Consider the following 27,007-nt stretch of genomic DNA (forward strand, 5'->3'; position numbering starts at 1 on the left):
ATTTAAATAAAATTAAATTCCATACACAAAGCCCTCATCTCATCTCTCTTCTTTTCAGCTATTTTGTATTTATCAGGTATATTGTTAGTGCTTTAGTAAAGAGCGGATAAAATGTTTTCAATACTGAAATTTCAGTGTATTGAAATTTACTTGGTACGGTAAATCAGTATTGACTTGATACCAGTACCGAACAGTATATATACGGTATACTTAACTATCAGGGCTCAAAACTTGCCAAAATATATGGTGGCCCAAAAAATAATAATAGATGTTGGCCAATTAAAGTAAAGTAAAGTTTGTTTTATTTAACGATGCCACTAGAGCACATTGGTTTTTTATCTTATCATCGGCTATTGGACATCAAACATATGGTCATTCTGACACTGTTTTTTTAGAGGAAACCCACTGTCGCCACATAGGCTACTCTTTTACAACAGGCAGCAAGGGATCTTTTATTTGCGCTTCCCACAGACAGGATAACACAAACCATGGCCTTTGTTGAACCAGTTATGGATCACTAGTCGGTGCAAGTGGTTTACACCTACCCATTGAGCCTTGCGGAGTACTCACTTGGGGTTTGGAGTCGGTATCTGGATTAAAAAATCCCATGCCTCGACTGGGATCCGAACACAGTACCTACCAGCCTGTAGACCGATGGCCTACCACGATGCCACCGAGGCCGGTACATCGTTAAAAATATATGGTGGTGTGTAACCTTTAATTCTTGGATCTGTGGAACTTGACATCTCATATCATTTGCTTGTAGAACTGTGAAACATTATTTTATTAGTTGTAGGCAGTATAAATTAGCATGTAGCATTTTTCCTTTTAGCATTTCATTGTATTCTTTCGAAATGCATTTTTCAGACTATAGTACTTAAATGTACCTGACTGCATGGAAAAAAAACGGGTAGATCTATGTTTAATATATACAGTTTAAAACAGGGACATAATTAAAATGGAGTAATAGGTGCAATTGCATCTTCCCTACCTCCCCCCCCCCCCCCAAAAAAAATAAAAAAATAAAATAAAATAGAAAGACAAAAAAAACGAAGCCTTATTTAGTAATACAAGGGAATATTTCCACAAATCCAGACCAAAAATTTACTAGCCAAAACCGAAATAAGCTGTAGTCAGCCTAAGCGATTAGTAGGTTACATGGTATTTTTCAGTTTGTAACCAATTCGGTTGATTTCTGCCCCAGTTAAACCAAAATGTCCGAAAACTGGACAACATATTATCCATATTAACATTATTTCCAAACAGCAAAGCATTCGCTTGTTGCGCAGTCGGTCTAGGATCTATCCCCTTCGGTGGATCCATTGAGCTATTTCTCGTTCCAGCCAGTGCTCCACAACTGGTGTAACAAAGGCAGTAGTATGTACTATCCTGTCTGTGGGATGGTGCACATTAAAGATCCCTTGCTGCTAATCGAATAGAGTAGTCCATGAAGTGGCGACAGCAGGTTTCCTCTCAATATCTCTGTGGTCCTTAAATGACTGACACCATATAACCTTCCTTCCAAACAGCAAAATATGGTTGCAAACAAATCACTACTCATTTTTAAATGGATTCTGATAATGTGGTAGAATAATGGAAAAATAACTCAAATAATAGCTCAATTTGCTATTATATCTCCATCGTTTTGTTTTGCCTGAATTTAACAATCTGCTCCAGCATTGGGAATTCACCCTCCAACCCTCTCTCCCCACCCCATCTTGTATGCTTATGGATAAACATTATTATAAACATGTTATTTTGTTCCGGTATTATTTGTTACAGTAAGCTTAGTTGTCTGAGAAAATCGTGAAAACCATTCATTGTGAACAAAAACTTCATCGTGAACGAAGTATCGGTTATGAAAAAAAAAAAACCCATCTAGACGTAACTGGTATGAAACCTGCATGACCTAATATTCGGGATTTATTTCAATGGCTGTGTATGTTTATAAATCCCTCCACTTTGCAAGACACCATTATACACATATATAATACATGTATTGCTAAATAGTATAACAGGTTTATAAAAAACTTAAAGTTTGTGTTTTTGTTTAACAACACCACTAGAGCACATTGATTTATTAATCATTGGCTATTGGATGTCAAACATTTGGTAATTTTTCCATTTGTAGCAAGGGATATTTTATATGCACCATCCTACATACAGGATAGCACATACCTTGGCCTTTGATATTCCAGACATAGTGCACTGGCAGGGATAAGAAATCCGACAGGTTTATCAAAATCATGAAAGAAATATTTGTTCAGCACATTTGTAAATTATGACGGTTTGGTGTCTAACATATGATTATTTCAACACACGCTCAAGAGAAAGAGAGAAGAAACCCACGGTTGCCACATAGGTTACTCCTACCTATACCAAAATAAAGAAATCACAATCATAAATTAACATGCACTTTGAAACTAGTTGGGGGGTTTTAATTAGTGTAATTGAATTTTTTATACATGTTTTTCAATCGAAAACTTTACTGCTAATTTTTTTAGTTTTTTTTAAAACATTTAATTTGCTTTTATCTCCAGTCCCACAATGCCTTGCTATTTCAGTAACGAGATGAAACGAATCCGCCAAGCCCGTTACATTCAGGGTTTAATTCTGGCACCCATGTTTTTCTCCGTGAAACTTGTCATACTGTTAATCATAGTGGGCAATGTGGTGATGGGGAATCCTCTGAAGACGGAATCTATCTTCGTGATGATCGGTCTCTTGTCGTCCATACGGTTCGGAGTCATGGTGGGCGTGGCTATGGGAATCCAGTTTGTCTCCGAGATGCTTATTTCATTCAAGCGTATCAAGGTCAGTATTGTGTCCTTAGACAGTCCGTCCCATCCTCCTACAATGTTTTTTTTATTTATTATTATTTAAAAAAAAAAAAAAAATTCATCTGTGTAGTCCTTAACCATATCTCTGACGCCTTTTAACCATAAATAAAATGTGTTGAGTGCGTCATTAAATAAAACATTTCTTTCTTTCTTTCTTTGTAAATAATTTTAGAAATAAATAACTTGTAGTAAATTCCATAGTATGGAAAAAAAGGTGTTCCCTGTGGGAAGGACTATAGACCCCCTTAGACTAGTAGCATGAGATCTTTTACATGCACCATCCCACAAACAGGATAGCACATACCACAGCCTTCGATATACCAGTCCATCTGGAGGAGCTATAAGTTTTGTCTCCCTCCACCTGTTAGATATTGTTTTCACGTCCTCTTTTTGTTCGTAATGCCTCAAGATATGAAGCTCAATATTTGTGTATCAAGGTAGGTATTGTGTCCATTAAACTAACTGCAAGGCTTCTAGATTGTGGTAGCCTCACTCCCATGGCTAGTGATATTCAATGTTGGGCTAGTAAATAACTACTATTGCCTTGCCTGACAGGGCTTCTAGATTGTGGTAGCCCCACTCCCATGGCTAGTGATATTCAATGTTGGGCTAGTAAATAACTACTATTGCCATGCCAGACAGGGCTTCTAGATTGTGGTAGCCCCACTCCCATGGCTAGTGATATTCAATGTTGGGCTGGTAAATAACTTCTATTGCCTTGCCTGACAGGGCTTCTAGATTGTGGTAGCCCCACTCCCATGGCTAGTGATATTCAGTGTTGGGCTGGTAAATAACTTCTATTGCCTTGCCTGACAGGGCTTCTAGATTGTGGTAGCCCCAATCCCATGGCTAGTGATATTCAATGTTGGGCTGGTAAATAACTACTATTGCCTTGCCTGACAGGGCTTCTAGATTGTGGTAGCCCCACTCCCATGGCTAGTGATATTCAATGTTGGGCTAGTAAATAACTACTATTGCCTTGCCTGACAGGGCTTCTAGATTGTGGTAGCCCCACTCCCATGGCTAGTGATATTCAATGTTGGGCTGGTAAATAACTACTATTGCCTTGCCTGACAGGGCTTCTAGATTGTGGTAGCCCCACTCCCATGGCTAGTGATATTCAATGTTGGGCTAGTAAATAACTACTATTGCCATGCCAGACAGGGCTTCTAGATTATGGTAGCCTCACTCCCATGTCTAGTGATATTCAATGTTGGGCTAGTAAATAACTACTATTGCCATGCCAGACAGGGCTTCTAGATTGTGGTAGCCCCGCTCCCATGGCTAGTAATATTCAATGTTGGGCTAGTAAATAACTACTATTGCCATGCCAGACAGGGCTTCTAGATTGTGGTAGCCCCACTCCCATGGCTAGTGATATTCAATGTTGGGCTAGTAAATAACTACTATTGCCATGCCAGACAGGGCTTCTAGATTGTGGTAGCCCCACTCCCATGGCTAGTAATATTCAATGTTGGGCTAGTAAATAACTACTATTGCCATGCCAGACAGGGCTTCTAGATTGTGGTAGCCCCACTCCCATGGCTAGTGATATTCAATGTTGGGCTAGTAAATAACTACTATTGTCCTGCCCGATGGGGCTTCTAGATTGTGGTAGCCCCACTCCCATGGCTAGTGATATTCAATGTTGGGCTGGTAAATAACTACTATTGCTTTGCCTGACAGGGCTTCTAGATTGTGGTAGCCCCACTCCCATGGCTAGTGATATTCAATGTTGGGCTGGTAAATAACTACTATTGCCTTGCCTGACAGGGCTTCTAGATTGTGGTAGCCCCACTCCCATGGCTAGTGATATTCAATGTTGGGCTGGTAAATAACTACTATTGCCTTGCCTGACAGGGCTTCTAGATTGTGGTAGCCCCACTCCCATGGCTAGTGATATTCAATGTTGGGCTGGTAAATAACTTCTATTGCCTTGCCTGACAGGGCTTCTAGATTGTGGTAGCCCCACTCCCATGGCTAGTGATATTCAATGTTGGGCTAGTAAATAACTACTATTGCCATGCCAGACAGGGCTTCTAGATTGTGGTAGCCCCACTCCCATGGCTAGTGATATTCAATGTTGGGCTGGTAAATAACTTCTATTGCCTTGCCTGACAGGGCTTCTAGATTGTGGTAGCCCCACTCCCATGGCTAGTGATATTCAGTGTTGGGCTGGTAAATAACTTCTATTGCCTTGCCTGACAGGGCTTCTAGATTGTGGTAGCCCCAATCCCATGGCTAGTGATATTCAATGTTGGGCTGGTAAATAACTACTATTGCCTTGCCTGACAGGGCTTCTAGATTGTGGTAGCCCCACTCCCATGGCTAGTGATATTCAATGTTGGGCTGGTAAATAACTACTATTGCCTTGTCTGACAGGGCTTCTAGATTATGGTAGCCCCACTCCCATGGCTAGTGATATTCAATGTTGGGCTAGTAAATAACTACTATTGCCTTGCCAGACAGGGCTTCTAGATTGTGGTAGCCCCACTCCCATGGCTAGTGATATTCAATGTTGGGCTAGTAAATAACTACTATTGCCTTGCCAGACAGGGCTTCTAGATTGTGGTAGCCCCACTCCCATGGCTAGTGATATTCAATGTTGGGCTGGTAAATAACTACTATTGCCTTGCCTGACAGGGCTTCTAGATTGTGGTAGCCCCACTCCCATGGCTAGTGATATTCAATGTTGGGCTAGTAAATAACTACTATTGCCATGCCAGACAGGGCTTCTAGATTATGGTAGCCTCACTCCCATGTCTAGTGATATTCAATGTTGGGCTAGTAAATAACTACTATTGCCATGCCAGACAGGGCTTCTAGATTGTGGTAGCCCCGCTCCCATGGCTAGTAATATTCAATGTTGGGCTAGTAAATAACTACTATTGCCATGCCAGACAGGGCTTCTAGATTGTGGTAGCCCCACTCCCATGGCTAGTGATATTCAATGTTGGGCTAGTAAATAACTACTATTGCCATGCCAGACAGGGCTTCTAGATTGTGGTAGCCCCACTCCCATGGCTAGTAATATTCAATGTTGGGCTAGTAAATAACTACTATTGCCATGCCAGACAGGGCTTCTAGATTGTGGTAGCCCCACTCCCATGGCTAGTGATATTCAATGTTGGGCTAGTAAATAACTACTATTGTCCTGCCCGATGGGGCTTCTAGATTGTGGTAGCCCCACTCCCATGGCTAGTGATATTCAATGTTGGGCTGGTAAATAACTACTATTGCTTTGCCTGACAGGGCTTCTAGATTGTGGTAGCCCCACTCCCATGGCTAGTGATATTCAATGTTGGGCTGGTAAATAACTACTATTGCCTTGCCTGACAGGGCTTCTAGATTGTGGTAGCCCCACTCCCATGGCTAGTGATATTCAATGTTGGGCTGGTAAATAACTACTATTGCCTTGCCTGACAGGGCTTCTAGATTGTGGTAGCCCCGCTCCCATGGCTAGTGATATTCAATGTTGCGCTAGTAAATAACTTCTATTGCCTTGCCAGACAGGGCTTCTAGATTGTGGTAGCCCCACTCCCATGGCTAGTAATATTCAATGTTGGGCTGGTAAATAACTACTATTGCCTTGCCTGACAGGGCTTCTAGATTGTGGTAGCCCCGCTCCCATGGCTAGTGATATTCAATGTTGCGCTAGTAAATAACTTCTATTGCCTTGCCAGACAGGGCTTCTAGATTGTGGTAGCCCCACTCCCATGGCTAGTGATATTCAATGTTGGGCTGGTAAATAACTACTATTGCCTTGCCTGACAGGGCTTCTAGATTGTGGTAGCCCCGCTCCCATGGCTAGTGATATTCAATGTTGCGCTAGTAAATAACTTCTATCACCTTGCACAATGGCTAGTGAAAAAAAGTTGCATTTAAGTCTATATTGTAAATATTATTATTATATAACATTAAAGGGACACGCCCTAGTTGTTAACCATTACGCCATTGTTTTTCGCTATTAAACCCATTTTTTCACAAATAAAATTACACTTTACTTACCGTTTATTATTTAGAATATACATTTATATTCATCTGAAGTGTTTTTGGGTAATCCTGGTAATCCTGGTGTTTGTAATACCACAAAATGCATTTTTCGTATTTCATAAAATGCCACGGGCCTCTGAGAAAAAAACGTTGAGCAGACAAGGTCTAATCTATTTTTAGAGGGGATATTTCCATTTCAATGTCACAGACGTTGGTATACCACGTGACAGTTATCATTTTGGTTCGGTTTGTTTTCTCATGCACGGTTCGCGCAATCAACATCCGATTTGTTGTCGTTTGCTTGTTGTTCATTTGTGAGATTTTTCTTCACAGTTCGTGAACATTTTCAGTAACAATAAAGTTCAGACAAGTAAGTATCTCAATACAAAACGTTACAAACCCTTAAAACCAATAATTTTGCTAAGTCTTACGATATCTGGAGAGGGGATACAACCAGGACAGAACAGTTGGAACATGTCCAGGAGAGGTCAAAAGAACGCACCCCAAGTCTGTGCGCACTCTGTGAAATTTGTCGTGACGTAGGCATTGTTGTGCTTCGAGCGACATCTACCGGTGACATCAGAATACTAACTTTCAAAATTATTTCAAGCAATTGGGACATGGGGATTCCCATGGTATTTATCGATATAAAACCTGCTTTTTCACTCCATTTGATAAAAACGTGATCTAAGTGCGTTACAGGTTTGTAGATTAACCAAATTATAATTTATTTTCACTGGATGGAACTAGGGCGTGCGGCTTTAAGTGAAATTTTAAAAAATATCAGTGAAATAAAAGTGTTATCAGTCAATCAGTGACGATAACACATTTTAGAGTGAAAATTTCACTATTTCACTCTAAAATGTGTTATCGTCACTGTAGAAAGTGTTATCTTCACGTAAGAAAGCCGGAACTATTTTGATGCTGGCATTTAAAAAAAAAAGGTAAATTGCCAAAAGTTAAATAATAAATAGAAAATTTCATATTTTTTGTCAGATATGATTTAGATCTCATCTCGTGAACTTTGCAATCATATCACACTCGTCGTGCAATATATGATATGATTGCAAACTTCACTCGATGAGATATAAATAATATTTGACAAAAAAACACGAAATATCCTCTATATATCCTGCCCCACCCACTCACACCCCAAATGTAAGGGTTTTTGAGCTCTATGTCCTTTAGGTAACATATCCGATTATTACTATTAGTAAAATTGTGTTTATTTAAAGTAGGGCTAGTGAATTTTTAATCATGGCTAGTACAGTTTTTAAAAATCACTGATCTCTTGGCTGGTGGATTTTTTTACAATTCTAGAAACCCTGCTAGCTATCTTTATCCTTTGTTGTTGTACATCTGTGTCCAGCATGATCGAAACTTCGTGGTTGCAGTTGAAAGAGCTGATTCCCAAACTCTTGACATGACGTCAAACAAAATGATTTTTTTTTTTTTAGCATAGATGTATAAGTGATGTTCCATTGATAAATTATAATTGAACATTTATTGGTTTGGCCGGAACAAGAAATAACCTAATGGACCCACTGACGGAGATTGATCCTAGACTGACAGTGCATCAGATGAATACTTTACATCGGCTATTGGATTTCAAACATATGGTCATCTTAACACAGTCATAGAGAGGAAACCCACTACCTTTTTCTATTAGTAGCTAGGGATTTTTTATATGCACCATTGCACAGACAGGATGGAAGATACCACAGCCTTTGATATACCAGTCGTGGTGCATTGGCTGGAACGAGAAATAGCCCATAGTCATAATTAGTGATGTCATAATGATAATGTTTTAGTGTTCATATTAATTCTGTTTCAAATTTTTTAATTTGTGCAAAATTCACAAAGATAAATACCATTGGAATTTATTCATGTTTGCTAGAGTTATGGCCCTTGAACTTAGGAGACTTGTGGGGCCCAATGGGGGACGTGTGTTGCTTTAGCAGTACCGGTACTCTCAGAATACTTGCTAAATTTATTAATGTGTCCTAAACTTCTTTTGTCCTGTCATCTGCTAGCTTTCCAGCATTAGCTGGTCTATCAGAACCTGCCCTGTATTCAGCAACAGCGAGTAACACTAATGTTCACAAGCTATTTGACTGGTCTGTCACATCATTCCAGCATTAGCTGGTCTATCAGTACCTGGCCTGTGTTCAGCAACAATGAGTGACACTAATGTCCACAACCACAAGCATTAGCTGGTCTATCAGTACCTGCCCTATATTCAGCAACAGCGAGTAACACTAATGTTCACAAGCTATTTGACTGGTCTGTCACATCATTCCAGCATTAGCTGGTCTATCAGAACCTGCCCTGTATTCAGCAACAGCGAGTAACACTAATGTTCACAAGCTATTTGACTGGTCTGTCACATCATTCCAGCATTAGCTGGTCTATCAGTACCTGGCCTGTGTTCAGCAACAATGAGTGACACTAATGTCCACAACCACAAGCATTAGCTGGTCTATCAGTACCTGCCCTGTATTCAGCAACAGTGAGTGACAGTAACGTTCACGAGCTATTTGACTGGTCTCTGTCATGTCATTCCAGCATTAGCTGGTCTATCAGTACCTGCCCTGTATTCAGCAACAGCGGGTGACACTAATGTCCACAACCACAAGCATTAGCTGTACTATCAGTACCTACCCTATATTCAGCAACAGCGAATGGCACTGACTTTCATGAGCTATTTGACTGGTCTCAGTCACATCATTCCAGCATTAGCTGGTCTATCAGTACCTGCCCTCTATTCAGCAACAGCGAGTGGCACTAACGTCCATGAGCTATTGACTGGTCTTCTGAACGTCAGTAGTGGAGAATGTATGAGGAGGTGGATTTTTCATGAATCTTCACTTCCATTATTCAGCTGTCAACTTAATGTTCAAGCTGCTGTACTAGGAATCATAGTGCCATATTTAAAAAAAAAAAAAAATGGCTGTACTATCCTCAATATAAGAAGGTTAATATTTTTTTTTAAAATGACATTACATTTGATGTGCTAAAGTGATACAGTGGTGGGGAAAAAGAGAATAACTAAAGACTTACACATGCATCCACTTACTGCTAACCACTCCTTCCCCCTTTGTGCGGTGATGTACTGGTACCTAAATTCACTAAACTCTGCAGACTCCCCCTCCCTCTTCCATTCATCCATCTTTCATCTCAGTGTGATTCCCCCCCCCCCCCCCCCCCCCCCAATGTCAAAACTTACAGCTAAAGTGAACATTTGTGATTATGAAAAATGAAAGAAAGACAATTATTGACTTTTGATATGCCATAATATGATTTATTTATAATTAGTCTGTAGGTTTTATATCTCTCATAGTTACATTAATTGAGTACAGTGTACTGACTAATAGGACATTATGATGTTCTTTATGCCAATGCCAAAGGGGTTAACATGCACATTCAGAGCAAGCCGTTGTAGCGCACGCCCGTCTTGGGCACAAGAACCGGCCTCCATCCAGGACAGGAAAGGGTTGGGGAGGGTGAAGGAGGGACTGCCTGCACTGGCAGGTGCAAGAGAGTACCAGCAGTCCAACCGTAGTCGGTAACAGGCGGAGGGTGGTATGGTGCTATGTAATTTGGAATGTCCCGTAGGATTAAGCCAAAGGGAAATGGTGCGCATTTTAATGAAGGAAATTTGGCGCAATGTTGATGGTCGTTCTAATATGAATGGTAATGTTCTTTATTGATTCAGTTAGCATTAAATATAACATGTATTTTCAATGGAAAACATCCATTAGAGGGTATTCCTCTACATTAAATTACCATTACATGTAAATGTGATATTTATAGATTGCTGTATCAGCCATAATAAACTACATGCATACAAAAATGTGGATTTGATCCCAGGTACTGGAGGTAATCTCCCCTGATAATGAGTTGTGACATTTTTTATGTTATCAATAATAGTTTGTTCTTTTTGTTGTTTTAAAAAAAATATATTATAATGTTCAGATTTCTTCAATTGATTTTCATATTTTTGGAATTGGTTGGTTTAATTTCATTGTCATAATTGTAGTAATATTCAGTTTTCATAAATTGGTTGATAGTTTTAAAGGGACACTAAGGCATATTTTTCACTATTAAAGCTGTTTATACCACTGAAATCAAACATTACTTATGTTTTATTGTTTAGAGAATCCATTTCCATACAACTGAAGTGTTTCTGGTCATCCTGGTGTTTTAATACCACAAAATGCATTTTTCATATTTTTAAAAACGCACATGCGTTTGAGAAGTAGCAGTTATGGATTCAAGTTTTAGTCTATTTTTAACGACATTTCACTGTTTCAGTGATACAGACTCTTGTTTCACTCTCTTGTAACGTTATCCAAATGTGTTACAGGTTTGTAACTTAACCAAACTTAGTGTCCATCTTTACGGGTTGAAACTAGGACCTGCGCCTTTAATAACCAAAGTAGTTTGCCTTGTTATAATAGCAGTCACTGAATACTGTAGAATACCATATTTTTCCGGGATAAAATTTTCACGATTTAATGAAAATGGGTGAATTCTCGAACATTTATTTTCGCGAATCCCCCAACCCCCATCAATAAAAAAAATGAAGTACAGATGTCAATCATTTTGTTTTAAAAATGGAACTTAGTTTTGCCGGTTGTTATGCTAATCTGTATAACTAATCCTACATGTACACACGAGTTTGCTATACACATATAACAATAGTTTTCCTGCTTTAACCAATCAAGACTTCATTGTTTACAAGTTAATAAGCTTACAGAAGGTGCTTACCGCGTGCAGTTTTTCTTAATCCTTATAATTGTTATAGCCCAGTCCGGATTTTTTCACTTCCACATTTTTAATATACTGTGATAATGCATGTTTACTTCCGCCATTGAACACGTGTAGACTTTGTCCGATGAACTGATCGCTAGTACATGCGAAGGAAAACAGCATAAAGTTTTTTAGTGTTAGAATTGTTTTATTATCATGTATGTACTTATCATCGTGTTCTCGATTTAAAGTTTTAAACAGCTTTTGTGTTTTGTGGTTTGTTCCGTGACAGGAGGGAGCAACGCTTTGTTACTACTAGTCTCGTACATTGGAAACTAATGTGGTATAGTTGAACGAGACTACACATTTAAAAAAAAAAAAAAATCAGCCTTTATTTTCGCGTGGAATATATTTTCACGAATTTCATTCACACGCGAAAAACGTGTAAATAAATTCCACACAAAAATAAAGTATTCTACAGTATTACAATACTGTTTATTGGACATTGTTCATTATGGTGCTATAGGTTTGAATGTTGCGAACAAACACTTTATGCTGAAACAATTTATTTAAACAAAGTTACATGTTGCATAGATAGTCTTTCTGACAAATTGCAGGTGTTGTTTTATCATGTATAATCTTTTGGACTCATTGAAAACATTGTTTTATCATGTATAATCTTTTGGACTCATTGAAAACATTGTTTTATCATGTATAATCTTTTGGACTCATTGAAAACATTGTTTTATCATGTATAATCTTTTGGACTCATTGAAAACATTGTTTTGTCATATATAATCTTTCTGACCAATTGTAGGCATTGTTTTATCCAGTATAATATTTCTGACCAATTGAAGATGTTTCATCATGTACAATCTTTTGGACCAATTGAACGCATTGTTTTATCATGTATAATCTTTGTAACAAATTGGAAGCATTGTATAAGGTGGATAATGTGGTTTCTTTTAAACCGGCCTTGGTGGCGCAGTGGTTAAGTCATCGGACTACAGGCTGGTAGATTCAGGGTTCGCAGCCCGGTACCGGCTAACACCCTCTTCTTTATCACTAACAACTAACCAACTAACAACTAACCCGCTGTCCTGGACAGCCCAGATAGCTGAGGTGTGTGCCCAGGACAGTGAAACGTAATTGCATATAAGCATAAAATACGTTGAAATGAATGAAAAATCCTTTAATTCTAAGATCAGTCTGGAATGCTGCTTGCCACATGCATTCAGTCAAGAATATCTACATATTATGTTTTGAGTTTCAGAATAGAGTATTAGTAGTATCATAATGCATGTGACATATACTGGTAGGTGGCATGTGCATTCAGTTGGCAGTTCAAAGCACATCTCAAAATCATTTAAAGCTGAGGTGAGCTAATATTGTGAGTGAATAAATGGAAATACATGATGGAACGGTTTCAGTGCAGCTCATTTCTGGGAAGGAAGGAAGGAAGGAAATGTTTTATTCAATGACACACTCAACACATTTTATTTATGGTTATATGGCATCGGACATATGGTTAAGGACCACACAGATATTGAGAGAGGAAACCTGCTGTCGTCACTTCATGGGCTACTTTATCGATTGGCAGCAAGGGATCTTTTATATGCGCCATCCCACAGACAGAATAGTACCACGGCCTTTATTACACCAGTTGTGGAGCATTGGCTGGAACGAGAAATAGCCCTATGGGTCCACTGACGGGGATCAATCCTAGACCGACCGCGTATCAAGCGGACGCTTTACCACTGGGCTACATCCCATCCCCTCATTTCTAGGATTTCTAATGTTTGTAGTAACTCAAATTTCATATGTATCACACAAGCACACACACACACACACACACACACACACACACACACACACACACACACACACACACACCACACACACACACATATATATACTCACAAATGCATGTGCAAACACACACAAAGTAATAATTAATATTTCAAGTGAGCTCCGTGGTCTAGTGGATAAGCTGCTGGACAATCAAGCTGACGACAGTGGTTCAGATCCCGTCAAGGCTGGCTCACACATGCATTCATCTTTCTCATCTATCACCCTCTGCCTATCATTCTCATTATATTAATATAAAAAAAACCTTTCCAATTTCTCCCACGATTTCAATCTGTTTCGACCCTTTCTGTCAATTTCCTCCGACTCTGTCTTCTGAGCTGTCCACACCATCGCCTACCTGTCTCAACTTCCTCCACGGGTGCAGTCTCTGTGTATATCCCTGCACCCACCTGGCATCCTCGTCCTCTGCCGCTAATAAAGCTGGTCTGATCCACGGCACTAACTAACGACCGCCGGTAGTAGGGGTGCATAGTAGATGGTTACAAGTGCCTCTTAACAATGCCAGAAGTAACTACTGAACACTCACCGATGTGGTCAGACTAAGCCCACAGCTAAAAGTTGATGGGGAACAGGTGTGTGGCACAGATAGCCACAAGAGACAAGCACCTGTCTTGGTTGGAGAGACAAGGACTGGGATGTGGAGGTGGACAGCGAAAGAAGTTGAAAGATAGGAGGAGTTGCCAGATCGGGAAAAAATCAGATGGAATTCATTGGAGAGAAAGAAAAGGGGGCACTGGGATAAAATTTAAAAAATAATAATAATAAATAAATAAAACAAATAATATTTCAGCCCATACGGTATCTGATATTGATTGTGTATGAAGCCGAAACAATTGTTTCTCAATTGATCACAACAAAATCTACTGTTAGAATAGTTAATAATCAGATATTGACCATATCAGTACTACAGTATAACATCAGCCAATGTCCTTCAGTAAATTCAACAGTGTAATCTTTCGCTGTTAGTCTACAAATTGCTATTGAATTCACACACGAGCAGTTGGAATATGAAATACATGTAGGTCTACTGATAGACCAAAACAAATTGTCTTGAAACTACCCAAGACGATACACATTTTAAATAAGCCTAACCGGTATCGGTGGCGTCGTGGTTAAGCCATCGGACATAAGGCTCTGATAGGTACAGGGTTCGCAGCCTGGTACCGGCTCCCACCCAGAACGAGTTTTAACGACTCGATGGGTAGGCGTAAGGCCACTCTACCCTCTTCTCTTTCACTGTCCTGGACAGACAGCCCAGATAGCTGAGGTGTGTGCCCAGGACAGAGTGCTTGAACCTTAATTGGATATAAGCACGGAAATAAGTTTGAAATGAAATGAAAATAAGCCTAGCTGACCCACTGAGCTGTTACCATGAGAGTATTTTGTTTTTCTGATTGCCGACTTCCTTATCACAAGGAAGCAAGACATTAAAATAGAAGACAGTAGATAAATAAAACGAACACAGGAATTCAAGGTATGACTGGCGTTGTGTATACTTTGGTGATACATTGCGTTAGTCTGCTAATTAATCTTCTGGTTGGTGATTCCCAACTTAGATGTTTACATGTGTAAGATATTATTACCATGTGACTTGTACATACAGCCAATCAAAACACACATTTTATTCATTTTATTTTCTGTCCCTGAAGTATGAAAGTGAAAGGAAAACAATGTCTAATTTGCTGCAACTGTGATAACGTAGAGATGACTTAATTGTTATTGCAGTTTGTTGAAAATTAGTTTTGAGTGGAATATTATTATATACTAATTGTTTTGTTGAATTTGTGCGTTGACCAACATCAGGATAACATTTATCAAACAAACTTCAGTGGAGGTAAACATTTACAGTGAACAAGTGGAATTTTAAAAAAAAAAAAATTTTTTTTTTTTTTTTTTTAAAGCAACTACTGGTACTCCATCAGGCTACTTGATTTACATTTGTTACTAGCCTGATGTTAAAAAGCACTAGCCTCGGGTGTTGGGCTAGCGGATTTTGTTGAACTCTGTTAGGTGCAAAGCCTTGTCTAAATATTATCTTATAAGTCTTGTTTCATTTTTCAGTTAATAAAATCAAAAAACAAAATAGTAATAACTAAAGGATATTTCATGTTTTTTGTCAAATATGATTTATATCTCATCGAGTGAAGTTTGCAATCATATATCGTTTTGTCTCCGAAATGTTCATTTCATTCAAGCGTATCAAGGTCAGTATTGAAAGAAAGAAAGACATTTAATTTAACGATGCACTCAACACATTTTATTTACGGTTATATGGCGTCAGACGTATGGCTAAGGACCACACAGATATTGAGAGAGGAAACCCACTGTTGCCACTTCATGGGCTACTCTTTTTGATAAGCAGCAAGGGATCTTTTATATGCACCATCCCACAGACAGGGTAGTACATACTACGGCCTTTGATATACCAGTTGTGGTGCACTGGCTGGAACGAGAAATAGCCCAAATGGGCCCACTCATGGGGATCCATCCCACACCGACCGTGCATCGAGCGAACGCTGTACCACTGGGCTATGTCTCAGGTCAGTATTATGTCCTTAGACTAGATACTAGTCCCCTATCATTCCCAAGTGGAGGGATTGTAAGTTTTCCGTCTGTCCGTCTGTCCGTCTGTTCGATATATTGTTTTCCGGTCCTTTTTTGTTCGCAGTGCCTCAAGGTATAAGAACTCAACATTCATGTATATAGCTTTATCATGCAGAGTTACAGATCTACTGTCCGTCACACAGGGAACGCTTTTTTTCATTTGATGAAATTTAATACAAGTTATTTATTTCTAAACCGATTGATTTGTAAATTACACACAATTTTTTTTTTTTTTTTGCTATTTCCAAAGCATTTTTACTTTTCTTCTTATGTTAAACCAAACTGAAATTATTTACAAAAAACATTTTTATAGAATGATGGGACAGGCTATAGTTTGACTATCATGAGGATTTGCCCATCCAGTGCACCACGACTGGTACATCAAAGGCCGTGGTATGTGCTATCCTGTCTATGGGATGGTGCATATAAAAGATCCCTTGCTGCTAATCGAAAAGAATAGCCCATGAACAGCTGGTTTTCTCCCTCAATATCTGTGTGGTCCTTAACCATATGTCTAATGCCATATAACCATAAATAAAATGTGTTGAGTGCGTCGTTAAATAAAACATTTCCTTTTTTTATCCTTTGTCATGGTACACCGTGTCTCCAGGATGGTATGAACTACAAGTCTTACATTGAAATAGCAGATCACTGAACACACACATGATTTCAGATACCAAAATGGCCGTTAAATTAGCAATTTGACTTTGACATACAATTAAAATTATACAAATATCCAATAAACGTATAGGTTTAGGTAAGTAAAGACAGCCCTCTATAATCACCAATTACAGGATTTGTGGTATTAACTGCTCTATCAAAAGGTGGCTGCACCTCGAAACTTTGACCCAGCCGGAAGTTATTTGGTTTAGGTCTCACTACACAGATCACTTCCGGGTGAGAGTTCATTCATCACGGTCCACTACAGTTCCTAATTGTGGCACATGTTATGGTTCACATATTCACTTCTAGGAAATGGTGAAGAATTAAAACAATATGTATGTTTAATGGTAAGCCTTCTGGCTGTATTTTGCCCATGTTATTTTGTAATATTGTGCATCGACCTTTTGGGACATGAGTATATAGTGCAAGTGACAGCCGGAGTGAATCGGTTTATGAACCACCTGTTCGGACCGGTACTACAGCCAGATGCAGTCATATAGCAAAAAACTGAGACGGAAATGTTCACAATTTTGGAATGAATATAAATGCTTATATAATGTATGTTCGCAATGGTGTATGTTGTTAGTGCCAACGAGAACCCGTTCTATGGGCAATCTTCGCTTGAAGTTGGGCAGTTTAACATGGGTTTCAATGGCAGATGACATCTGTGTAGTGAGACCTTAGTACTACCTCCAGACTGACTTAGATACATGTAGTAATGGGTGTTAAACACAGGGTTTGCGCGGTTATAAGTTAACGGTCTCTGAATACTACTAAGTGTGTCAGGATACACTGATGCATCAATACATCACAATACTACTGCTGACAATATGGTACACGGTACCCTTGCTTGTGTATCGATTCATATTTTGACCATGTATCGATTCCTATATTAATTCCGTATTCATTTACCAACACCAATTTGTACTGGTATGTACATATTGTCACGTTATTTCTTTCACAAAACACGACAGTGGAAAGATAATATGTGTCTGCTCCATTAATCAGTGTTTCACTTTTATCAGGTTTATTTCTTATTCATCTAAGCTTCAAATTCTTGTTTTATGAGGAAAACTCCTTGAATTGGGTATCTTGCTATGAATCATATCGTGGGCTATGTATCGTGATACATATCGTATCTTGAGGTAGGTGTATCGTGACACCCCTAAATACTACTAGAATATTGTATATTGGACATTTTTGACTAAGGTGCTGTATAGGTTCAAATCTTGTGAACAGACACATAATGTATTTATATAATTCAGGCAGCTTTACATTTGGTGTATGCTCTCTCTGACCAATTGCAGTCATTGTTTTATCGTGTATGTTTGGCAGGCATTGTTTTATCGTGTGTGGTCTCTCTGACCAATTGGCAGTCATTGTTTTATCGTGTGTGGTCTCTCTGACCAATTGGCAGTCATTGTTTTATCGTGTGTTGTCTCTCTGACCAATTGACGGTCATTGTTTTATCGTGTGTGGTCTCTCTGACCAATTGGCAGGCATTGTTTTATCGTGTGTGGTCTCTCTGACCAATTGGCAGGCATTGTTTTATCGTGTGTGGTCTCTGACCAATTGGCAGTCATTGTTTTATCGTGTGTGGTCTCTCTGACCAATTGGCAGTCATTGTTTTATCGTGTGTGGTCTCTGACCAATTGGCAGTCATTGTTTTATCGTGTGTGGTCTCTCTGACCAATTGGCAGTCATTGTTTTATCGTGTGTGGTCTCTCTGACCAATTGACAGTCATTGTTTTATCGTGTGTGGTCTCTCTGACCAATTGACAGTCATTGTTTTATCGTGTGTGGTCTCTCTGACCAATTGACAGTCATTGTTTTATCGTGTATGGTCTCTCTGACCAATTGACAGTCATTGTTTTATCGTGTATGGTCTCTCTGACCAATTGACTGTCATTGTTTTATCGTGTATGGTCTCTCTGACCAATTGGCAGTCATTGTTTTATTGTGTATGATCTCTGACAGGTGTGCACACATGTGAAATTATAATGGTTGCCCGGTGGACAACCAGAAGCTGAAGTTTGGTTGCCCAACATCATCTCTTGGTTGTCCACATATTTCATAAACGTTTTATGAATATAATTTTGAACTGTCATTAAAATGAAACTGAAATTTAAATTAAAATGTTTTTATTATTATCATTACTTATCAGTTTAATTTTAGTCCTTTTTTAACATCATTATCTGCAGCTCATCTTCACTTGGGCTTTCACAGTCATAATACTTTGATGAACTGGATGGTTGTTGGTGTAGTTTGTGGCCTTTCACATGTCTTGTGCCCTTTGCCGATAGCCACCATTCTGAAACGTATCTGTCTGCATTGAACTTGTCAAGTGGACGACCGTCACAAGCTATTTTCATTGAGTTAACTCTAAAATTATGTAATACTCGTTTCAACGGCTGCATCATCCATTCCCAAAGATTGTGATGTACTTTAGCCAACATTATTCAGCACAAATTTTTAACTACTTGACCTCTGTGTAGGAGATTGAACACATTAAACACGAGTAATATTACAAAATATTGTTTTTAAAAGGATATATAATTCTTAACAAACCATCCCAACCATTCAATAACACGTACAATTCCAATGATGCAAAACACCGCAGGAATTGCTTAATTGTTGAATGGCTCCTTAGAGTGAAAGCACAGGAATACTCAGTAAAACAGTGTACATGTGACAATCATGAGTAGCAGGCCTGATCCGCATTTTCAGTGATACCAAGCATTTTGTCTCATGTCAAATCGACCCTACTTAGTACCACTAGTTTGTCCCTGTCCAGATTATTTCGCCACCAAATACATATTTTATATCGACGATATTACTAAACCATTTAGCAACAATTTAATTCATGAAAATACAAAGAACTTAAAACATGAAAAACACATTTTACAAAATGCAGAACTCGTTTTGAAGTAAAGTTAATAATGACAACATTTAAGAAATATTTCATTATTAATTAGACTAAAGCTTGCCAGATGGTGTCTAAAAAATTCACACTCGGTAAGCACAAGTCGTCAGTATTGGGATGCATCAACAAGGTTTTTAGGGTGAATAGGAAATATTTTGTAGTGAGAATTGGTAGAAACCAGCTAGTTTGGGAATGAAATATGTGGCATATGGCTTTTCCAAACACCTCCTGCCAAGATCATGCACAGTGGATTCTGAGTGGATGGCAGCATTAGGGTGGATATTTATATCGCCTGTGGTCAAATTGTCAGTGCCGATACGTTTGAATTGCCCGTGACTGTCCGAGTGTCGTGAAGTTTTGTTTGTCATTTTATTTGTTTTATGATTTTCTTGGTTGCCTGTCGGGCAGCTGTGTGACAAAGAATGGTTGCCCGCAACATAATTTGGTTGTCCCGGGCGCCCAGACAATCGATTTGTGCACCCCTGCTCTAACCAATTGCAGGCATTGTTTTATTGTGTGTGATTTCTCTGACCAATTGCAGGCATTGTTTCATCAGGTATCAAAATTCAAAACAGAATTACGGTCTTGTGCCAATGTCTATAGCAGTCATCAGGGCTAAAAATTCCCATGGAAGCAGTCCACAGGAATCCTCTGATTCTAAACATTTTCACAGAACTTTATCAACAGTGTTAGTGTATAGAATTCTGTGTCATTTGCTACAAACTGTATATGGATTGAAAAAAACCCCGTTAGGCCTACTATTTACCGGAAAGAATAACCAATTTGTCAGTAACAGTTTATCCAATTTTAAAGCAAAAATAACAAAAAAACAAAAAACAAACAAACAAACAAAAAACAAAAACAAAACAAAACAAAAAAAAGCTAACATTTTTAGTTGTTGGTTCCATTTTTCCTTTACAGTCAGTGGGTTTTTTTTAGGTGTCTTACCAGCCCCAAGTTCAGCCAGCAAACTTTTCGCTAATGTTCTCAAACTATTTGATTGGTTTCCATTGTGGCCATTTGGTTTATCGTAAACTGCACAAACCAGTCTGGCGGACGTTTTTCTGCTCGGTCTGGCTGAACACAAACCCATTATTTTTCAAAGATTGCTTATTCGTAAACAGTGCATGGGATACTTTTGCCGATACATATTGCACATTGGTTCAATGTTTGTATGGATATTACTGAAGTACGTTTCCACAACCGACAAAAAAGATGTATTGATTAAAAAGAGCAGGTAATTCAAGGTTAGGAACATAATATCATCTAATATCATACTAAATTTGGGAACACTTAATTACTGTCTATTGTTATTATGTAAGAACTGAACAAACATGTTTCTTTCAGTTCATAGAAATGGGCCAACCACCGCTTGACTCCAGGCCAGACTAGTCTCGATAAACCACTATGTTTCGAACATGCACAGATTCGAATGCATGCTATGCTTTTGAAGCCAGTTTAAACTGAAGCTTGATAACCAGACTAATTTTTATTTTATTTTATTTTGTTAATTCGGTAACGTTTTACTCACTGATTATTCAATTTAATAAATTTTTGGAAATGTTTCATGCGAATCCAAATAGATTCGGATGATTTATGCTTGTGCGAATCCTGGCGCGAATCGGATACAAAATTACTGGAAGGTAAAATCTGGTTTGGGCTACTTACAAACATTAGGACAACAAGAAACACCTTGTTTATACAGACACTGCTATTCTAAACAGGAAAATATCTTTAATATATAATTTTAGTCCTCAAAAAGAATCTATTAGTTGTAGACATGTTGACAATGGGGGGGACCGGCCTCGGTGGCGTCATGGCAGGCCATCGGTCTACAGGCTGGTAGGTACTGGGTTCAGATCCCAGTCGAGGCATGGGATTTTTAATCCAGATACCGACTCCAAACCCTGAGTGAGTGCTCCGCAAGGCTCTGTGGGTAGGTGTAAACCACTTGCACCGAGCAGTGATCCATAACTGGTTCAACATGGTTTGTGCTATCCTGCCTGTGGGAAGCGCAAATAAAAGATCCCTTGCTGCTAATTGGAAGAGTAGCCCATGTAGTGGCGACAGCGGGTTTCCTCTCAAAATCTGTGTGGTCCTTAACCATATGTCTGACGCCATATAACCGTAAATAAAATGTGTTGAGTGCATCGTTAAATAAAACATTTCTTTCTTTTCTTTCTTTGTTGACAATGGCTGCAAATTCAGGATAGTCCGTTTAATATATACAACAACAATAACACTGAACATGGTTTTAAACATGTTATTTTATTCATAATAGCAATTAATAATAAGCAAAATACTATAAACAGGTTTTTAAACTTTATACTGTTTTATCTGTGGAAAAATAAAATAACACGGGTTTCTCTGAAAACTGTTTCAGAATTATCAAACATTTGACATCCAATAGCTGATGTGTCGTTAAAACAAAACAAACACTGTGATGATGAAATTAGCCACTAATTTTGTTTTGTCTAACCTGTATGAAGTAAAAACCTAAGATACAGCTGTTACTTTTTCTAGTGAATCTGTCAGTGATGTTAAATAATGTTGTGTTAAGTGAGACATTTAATTCCACAGAATTCTTGCTTGCACTTGCATTTGAACTTGGTGATGGTGTATAGTTTATAGATGTCTTGTAGTTAGAACTTTCCTAGCTTGCTTTGTGTGCCTTCTTCCATTTTGGAACCGGCCTCAGTGGTGTCATGGCAGGCCATCGGTCTACAGGCTAGTATAGGTACTGGGTTCAGATCCCAGTCGAGGCATGGGATTTTTAATCCAGATACCGACTCCAAACCCTGAGTGAGTGCTCCGCAAGGCTCAATGGGTAGGTGTAAACCACTTGCACCGAGCAGTGATCCATAACTGGTTTAACATGGTTTGTGCTATCCTGCCTGTGGGAAGCGCAAATAAAAGATCCTTTGCTGCCAATCGGAAGAGTAGCCCATGTAATGGCGACAGCGAGTTTCCTCTCAATATCTGTGTGGTCCTTAACCATATGTCTGACGCCATATAACCGTAAATAAAATGTGTTGAGTGTGTCGTTCTTTCTTTCTTTCTTTCTTCCATTTTGGGTGTAACATCACATGCATGTACATGTTACAGTGTTTTCTGAATGTTTGTTTTACAATTTTATTACACCTCCAATCACTTGAGCAATTGTGTCACACAGTACAACTCTACACACATGTTTTGCGGAAAGTGTGCACATGGTTCTTTCGATTCGTATTTTTAAATCGGAAAAATACTTCCTGTCAATTCTTATAATTAATATTAGAAGCATAATTTAACAAAATATATATTTTAATAATTTAGTTTAGTCTTGAATATGTTTATACTATTGTTGATGTAAATGTCATTGATAGATTTGTGACGTAGGAATGCAAAGTTTCATTGATAAATAGCTAAATAAAGTGTCCACAGTATGACATCATTTTGTTAAATGATGTCATTTGGTAAGCGACGTCATTTTCTCTGTCTTTAATCCGTGAATTTTCATGTCTTGTTTAGTTATTTTGGAAGTTATTCTGTGCGATTTTTGTTCATTGATGTGCGGTGTAATAAATAAAATACTATACTCGTTCCCGTGTGAGACTGTTAATATTACAACTCTGTGTTTTTAATCATACATTACTCGCTTTTGCTCGTGATATACGATTAAAAATACACTCATTGTAATATAAGCGGTCTCACATGGGAACTCGTTTAGTATTCTCTGTAGGCCATAAATAAAATAATTTCTAGATTTTCAGCCTTGCCTGCCCCAAGAACAAAGACCTGCCTCTATGTTTTGTTTTGTTTTTCATTAGTATGTTTCTAAGTCCTTATTGAAATGGGGTTTTTTGTATGGTTTACCAGTAATGGTTGGCACTATTACTAACAACAATTACTTATCAACATCTGAAAAATGGTTTATGAAACCAAATTTTATGCCTATAACATTAAGAACCATGCTTACGGAAAATGTAATTTCATGCGTATGGCACTGGGAACTGGTCTGCTTAATTATTGCACAAACATTTGATGTGAGATTCATGGCACTAACATCAAAGTTAGTGCTTTTGATTTATCTCAAGGTCAGTGACTTTAAAAATTCTCCGATTTTTTGCATATGGTACTGGGAACTGCTCTGCTTAATTACACCAGTATTTGGTGTAAGGTTTGTGGCATTAGAGTTGGTCGTTTTTATTTATCTCAAGGTCAGCGCCTTTAAAACTAATTTTACATGTATGACACTGGGAACTGCTCTGCTTAATTGCACCAATTTTTGATGTGAGGTTCATGGCGCTAGATTTATCTCGGGGTCAGTGATTTTAAAACTTATTTCATGCATGTGACACTGGGAACTACTCTGCTTAATTATTGCACGAGTATTTGGTATGAGGTCCATGGCACTAACATCTGAGTTAGTCCTTTCTGCTTTATATCAGGGTGAGTGACTTTAAACTTTTAGTTTTCATGCATATGGAACCTGGGAATTGCTATGCTCAATGCAAAATCTTTTGATGTGAGGTTCATGGCACTAACATCAGTGTTAGTCCTTTCTGTTTTATCTCAGGGGGAGTGACTTTAAAAAAAAAAACCCACAGCACTGAGATCAACCGTCGTTTCTGCTTTGTTCCAGAAAAGAAGGCCATGTAGTGATGGTTTCTAAGCGGTTCTCGGCCATATTTGCGAGTATTTGGGTCGTGGGCCATCGGTTCTTGATTTACCTGACCGTGTTGACGATGTGCCTGGTGGGGGAGCGGAGGGGGCTGCAGCCTGCCCGCCTCTACCTGGCCGTGCCCTACATGCAGGTGCTCTCCTTTACCATGTGGGGAATCATGTTCATGATGGTCTCAAGGCTCGGAGACGTCTCTCGCACGCTCAAGAGGCTCCAGGTAAGGGGCAGTGTCAGTCACGGTAACGGAGGGGGCAGTTCCGGTCAGGATGATCGAGTGGGCAGGCCCGTAGGAACATTTTCGCCCCACCCCCTACCCCACCCCTTACTCAAGGTAAAAATGAAGGGTTTTTTGTCCTATTGTCTATAAATAAAGGTAAAAATCTGGCTTGTGCCCCCACCCCCACCCCCAACTAGACTGACCCTCCATTAGAGATTGTGCGTTCCCCTTCCCTAATCAAGTTGTTCCTATGGGCCTAGTGGGTGGTTTGGTTATGGTGAGGTTGGTAGGGCTGGTGGTTTGTAAATTAAAATATAATAAAATCCAATTGGTGATATTTTCATTTAAGGAGTCATTTAGAAACTTTACCAATCAAGGTAAGTAAGGGCAGTCCTAATCATAATAACGGGGGTGGGTGGCATATTGCTGGTGGTTACATGTAAAGTAAGATATTAGATCGAACCTCCAACAGGTGTTAATTAGGTCAGGTGACCTTTTTTGTCTGATTAGAAATTTTACCAATCCAGGCAAGAGCTGTCCCATTCAGAATAATGCAGGGGTGAGTGGGGCTGGTAATCATGTGTGCATTCCAATTTGATGAAATACAATTGGCAGGTTATGATCAGATGATCTTTTTGTCTAATAAAAAATTTGACCAATCAAGGTAAGGGTATGCCAAGTCAAGATAACTGATTGGGTGGGTAGGGCTGGTTGTGACATACATGTGTATTAAGATATAACAAAACTCAATAGGAGACGAAGATCAGGGCAGCGTTCAGCCAGACTGAGCAGAAAAACGTCCGCTAGACTCGTTTATGCGCTTTACGTTAAACCAAATGGCAACGTTGGAAACCAATTAAATAGTTCACGAACATTAGTGAAATGTTTGCTGGCTAAACTTAGGGCAGGTGATCTTTTTAACTAATTAGGAATTTGACCAATCACGGTGAGGGTAGTCCCTATCACGATAATGAGGGTAGGGTGGGGATTTTACATGTGTATGAACAGAGGTTCTAGATTATGGTAGCCCCACTCCCATGGCTAGTGATATTCAATGTTGGGCTAGTAAATAACTAATATTGCCATGCCCAACAGCTAGTGAAAAAAAAAAGAGTCAAATGTTGCACTTACGTCTATTTTGTAAATATGAATAGCCTGCCCCCACCCCAACCCCCTAATGCTAGTGTTTTAAGCTCTATCTCCCTCTTTACTTGACATATCTGATTATTGCTATTATTTAGTAAAATTGTATTAACTTAAAGAAAAGTAGGGCTAGTGATTTTTTAAAGATGGCTAGTAAATTTTTAAATTCAAAGACACCAAGGCTAGTCCCAGTCAAGATAAAAGATTGAATTGAGATAGACATTTAAAATTTAACAACTCAGCTCAATTGAGGATAATTGGATGGTGATTACCTGTACATGTAAATTATCGTATGCTAAAACCTAATAACTAGTATGTGATATTTTGTCTGATAGTCAATTTAAGAAATGTGACCAGTCGAGGTAAGGCCAGTCCTAGTCAGGTTAATGAGGTGGTGGTTACCATGTGATATGTGATTTAAGATATGACCAAACCCAAATGGGATGATTTCATGTCTATCTCATGATTGGGTTATGGAAACCAGTCGGTTAAATCCGGAATAAATAATAGACCATCTGTGAAAGTTAAGTTTGTTTTGTTTTAAAAGGATTAAATATCAATGCTCAGTGTAATGATGTCTTTTATGGGAGCAATTAATCACTTCCCTCAATTTTTTTTATGGCAAGGTCAATAGTTACTGTTTCATATACTGTGTGCGGGACAAATGGTGTCCTTCAGCCCTTTACGTTACGTTAAGTTTTCCATCTAGAAGCCAGATGGTGCCTACTTGTATTTTTATATAGATAGTATGAAATGTTTTAGTTGCCAGATGAAAAAAATTGTCACATATGCGACCAAACCAGTCGCAATGTACAGGGCTGTCCTTGAAGTTGAGTTGAATGCCCAGGAGAGCATTCTTGAACCATAGTTGGCTATACATGTACATCTTGTCAGTACTTGAAGCTTTATTGAATATAATTACTTAAGATGATATTTTCTGGACAGATGATCCTATAGTCCATCCCATCATTCTGTAAAACTGTTTTTTGTAAATAATTTCAGTTTGGTTTGACTTAAGAAGAAAAGTAAATGTGTTTTGGAAATAACAAGAAAATACAATTTTTGTGTGCAATTTAGAAAATGGTCGGCTCAGAAATAAATAACTTGTAGTAAATTCCACAGCTTGAAAAAAGGCGTTCTCTGTGGGACAGACTATAGAAGTTGAGGTGTATTCCCAAACAGAATAGTACATACCATGGCCTTTGTTACACCAGCTGTGAAGCACTGGCTGGAACGAGAAATAGCCCAATAGGCCCACTGACGGGGATCGATCCCAAACCGACAGCGCATCAAGCAAACACTTTATCACTGGGCTTCGTACCGCTCCTCTCTCGACTGAA

General features: G+C 38.8%; 1 protein-coding gene across 4 annotated transcripts in view; it reads left to right on the top strand.

The window, feature by feature from the left end:
* Nucleotides 1-27,007, top strand: part of LOC121372089 (ATP-binding cassette sub-family C member 4-like) — a 106,633-nt gene that overhangs the window by 38,245 nt on the left and 41,381 nt on the right. The window contains exon 8 of one of the 4 annotated variants that reach the window (XR_005957885.1): nt 2,565-2,814. The exons of the other annotated variants lie outside the window; for them this stretch is intronic. The gene's annotated coding sequence lies outside the window, so the exon portion shown is untranslated. The remainder of the gene's footprint in view (nt 1-2,564; nt 2,815-27,007) is intronic. 4 annotated transcript variants of the gene reach the window in all.

The sequence above is a fragment of the Gigantopelta aegis genome, chromosome 1 (genome assembly GCF_016097555.1).
Source record: "Gigantopelta aegis isolate Gae_Host chromosome 1, Gae_host_genome, whole genome shotgun sequence".
In the NCBI taxonomy this organism is placed as follows: Eukaryota; Metazoa; Mollusca; class Gastropoda; order Neomphalida; family Peltospiridae; genus Gigantopelta; species Gigantopelta aegis.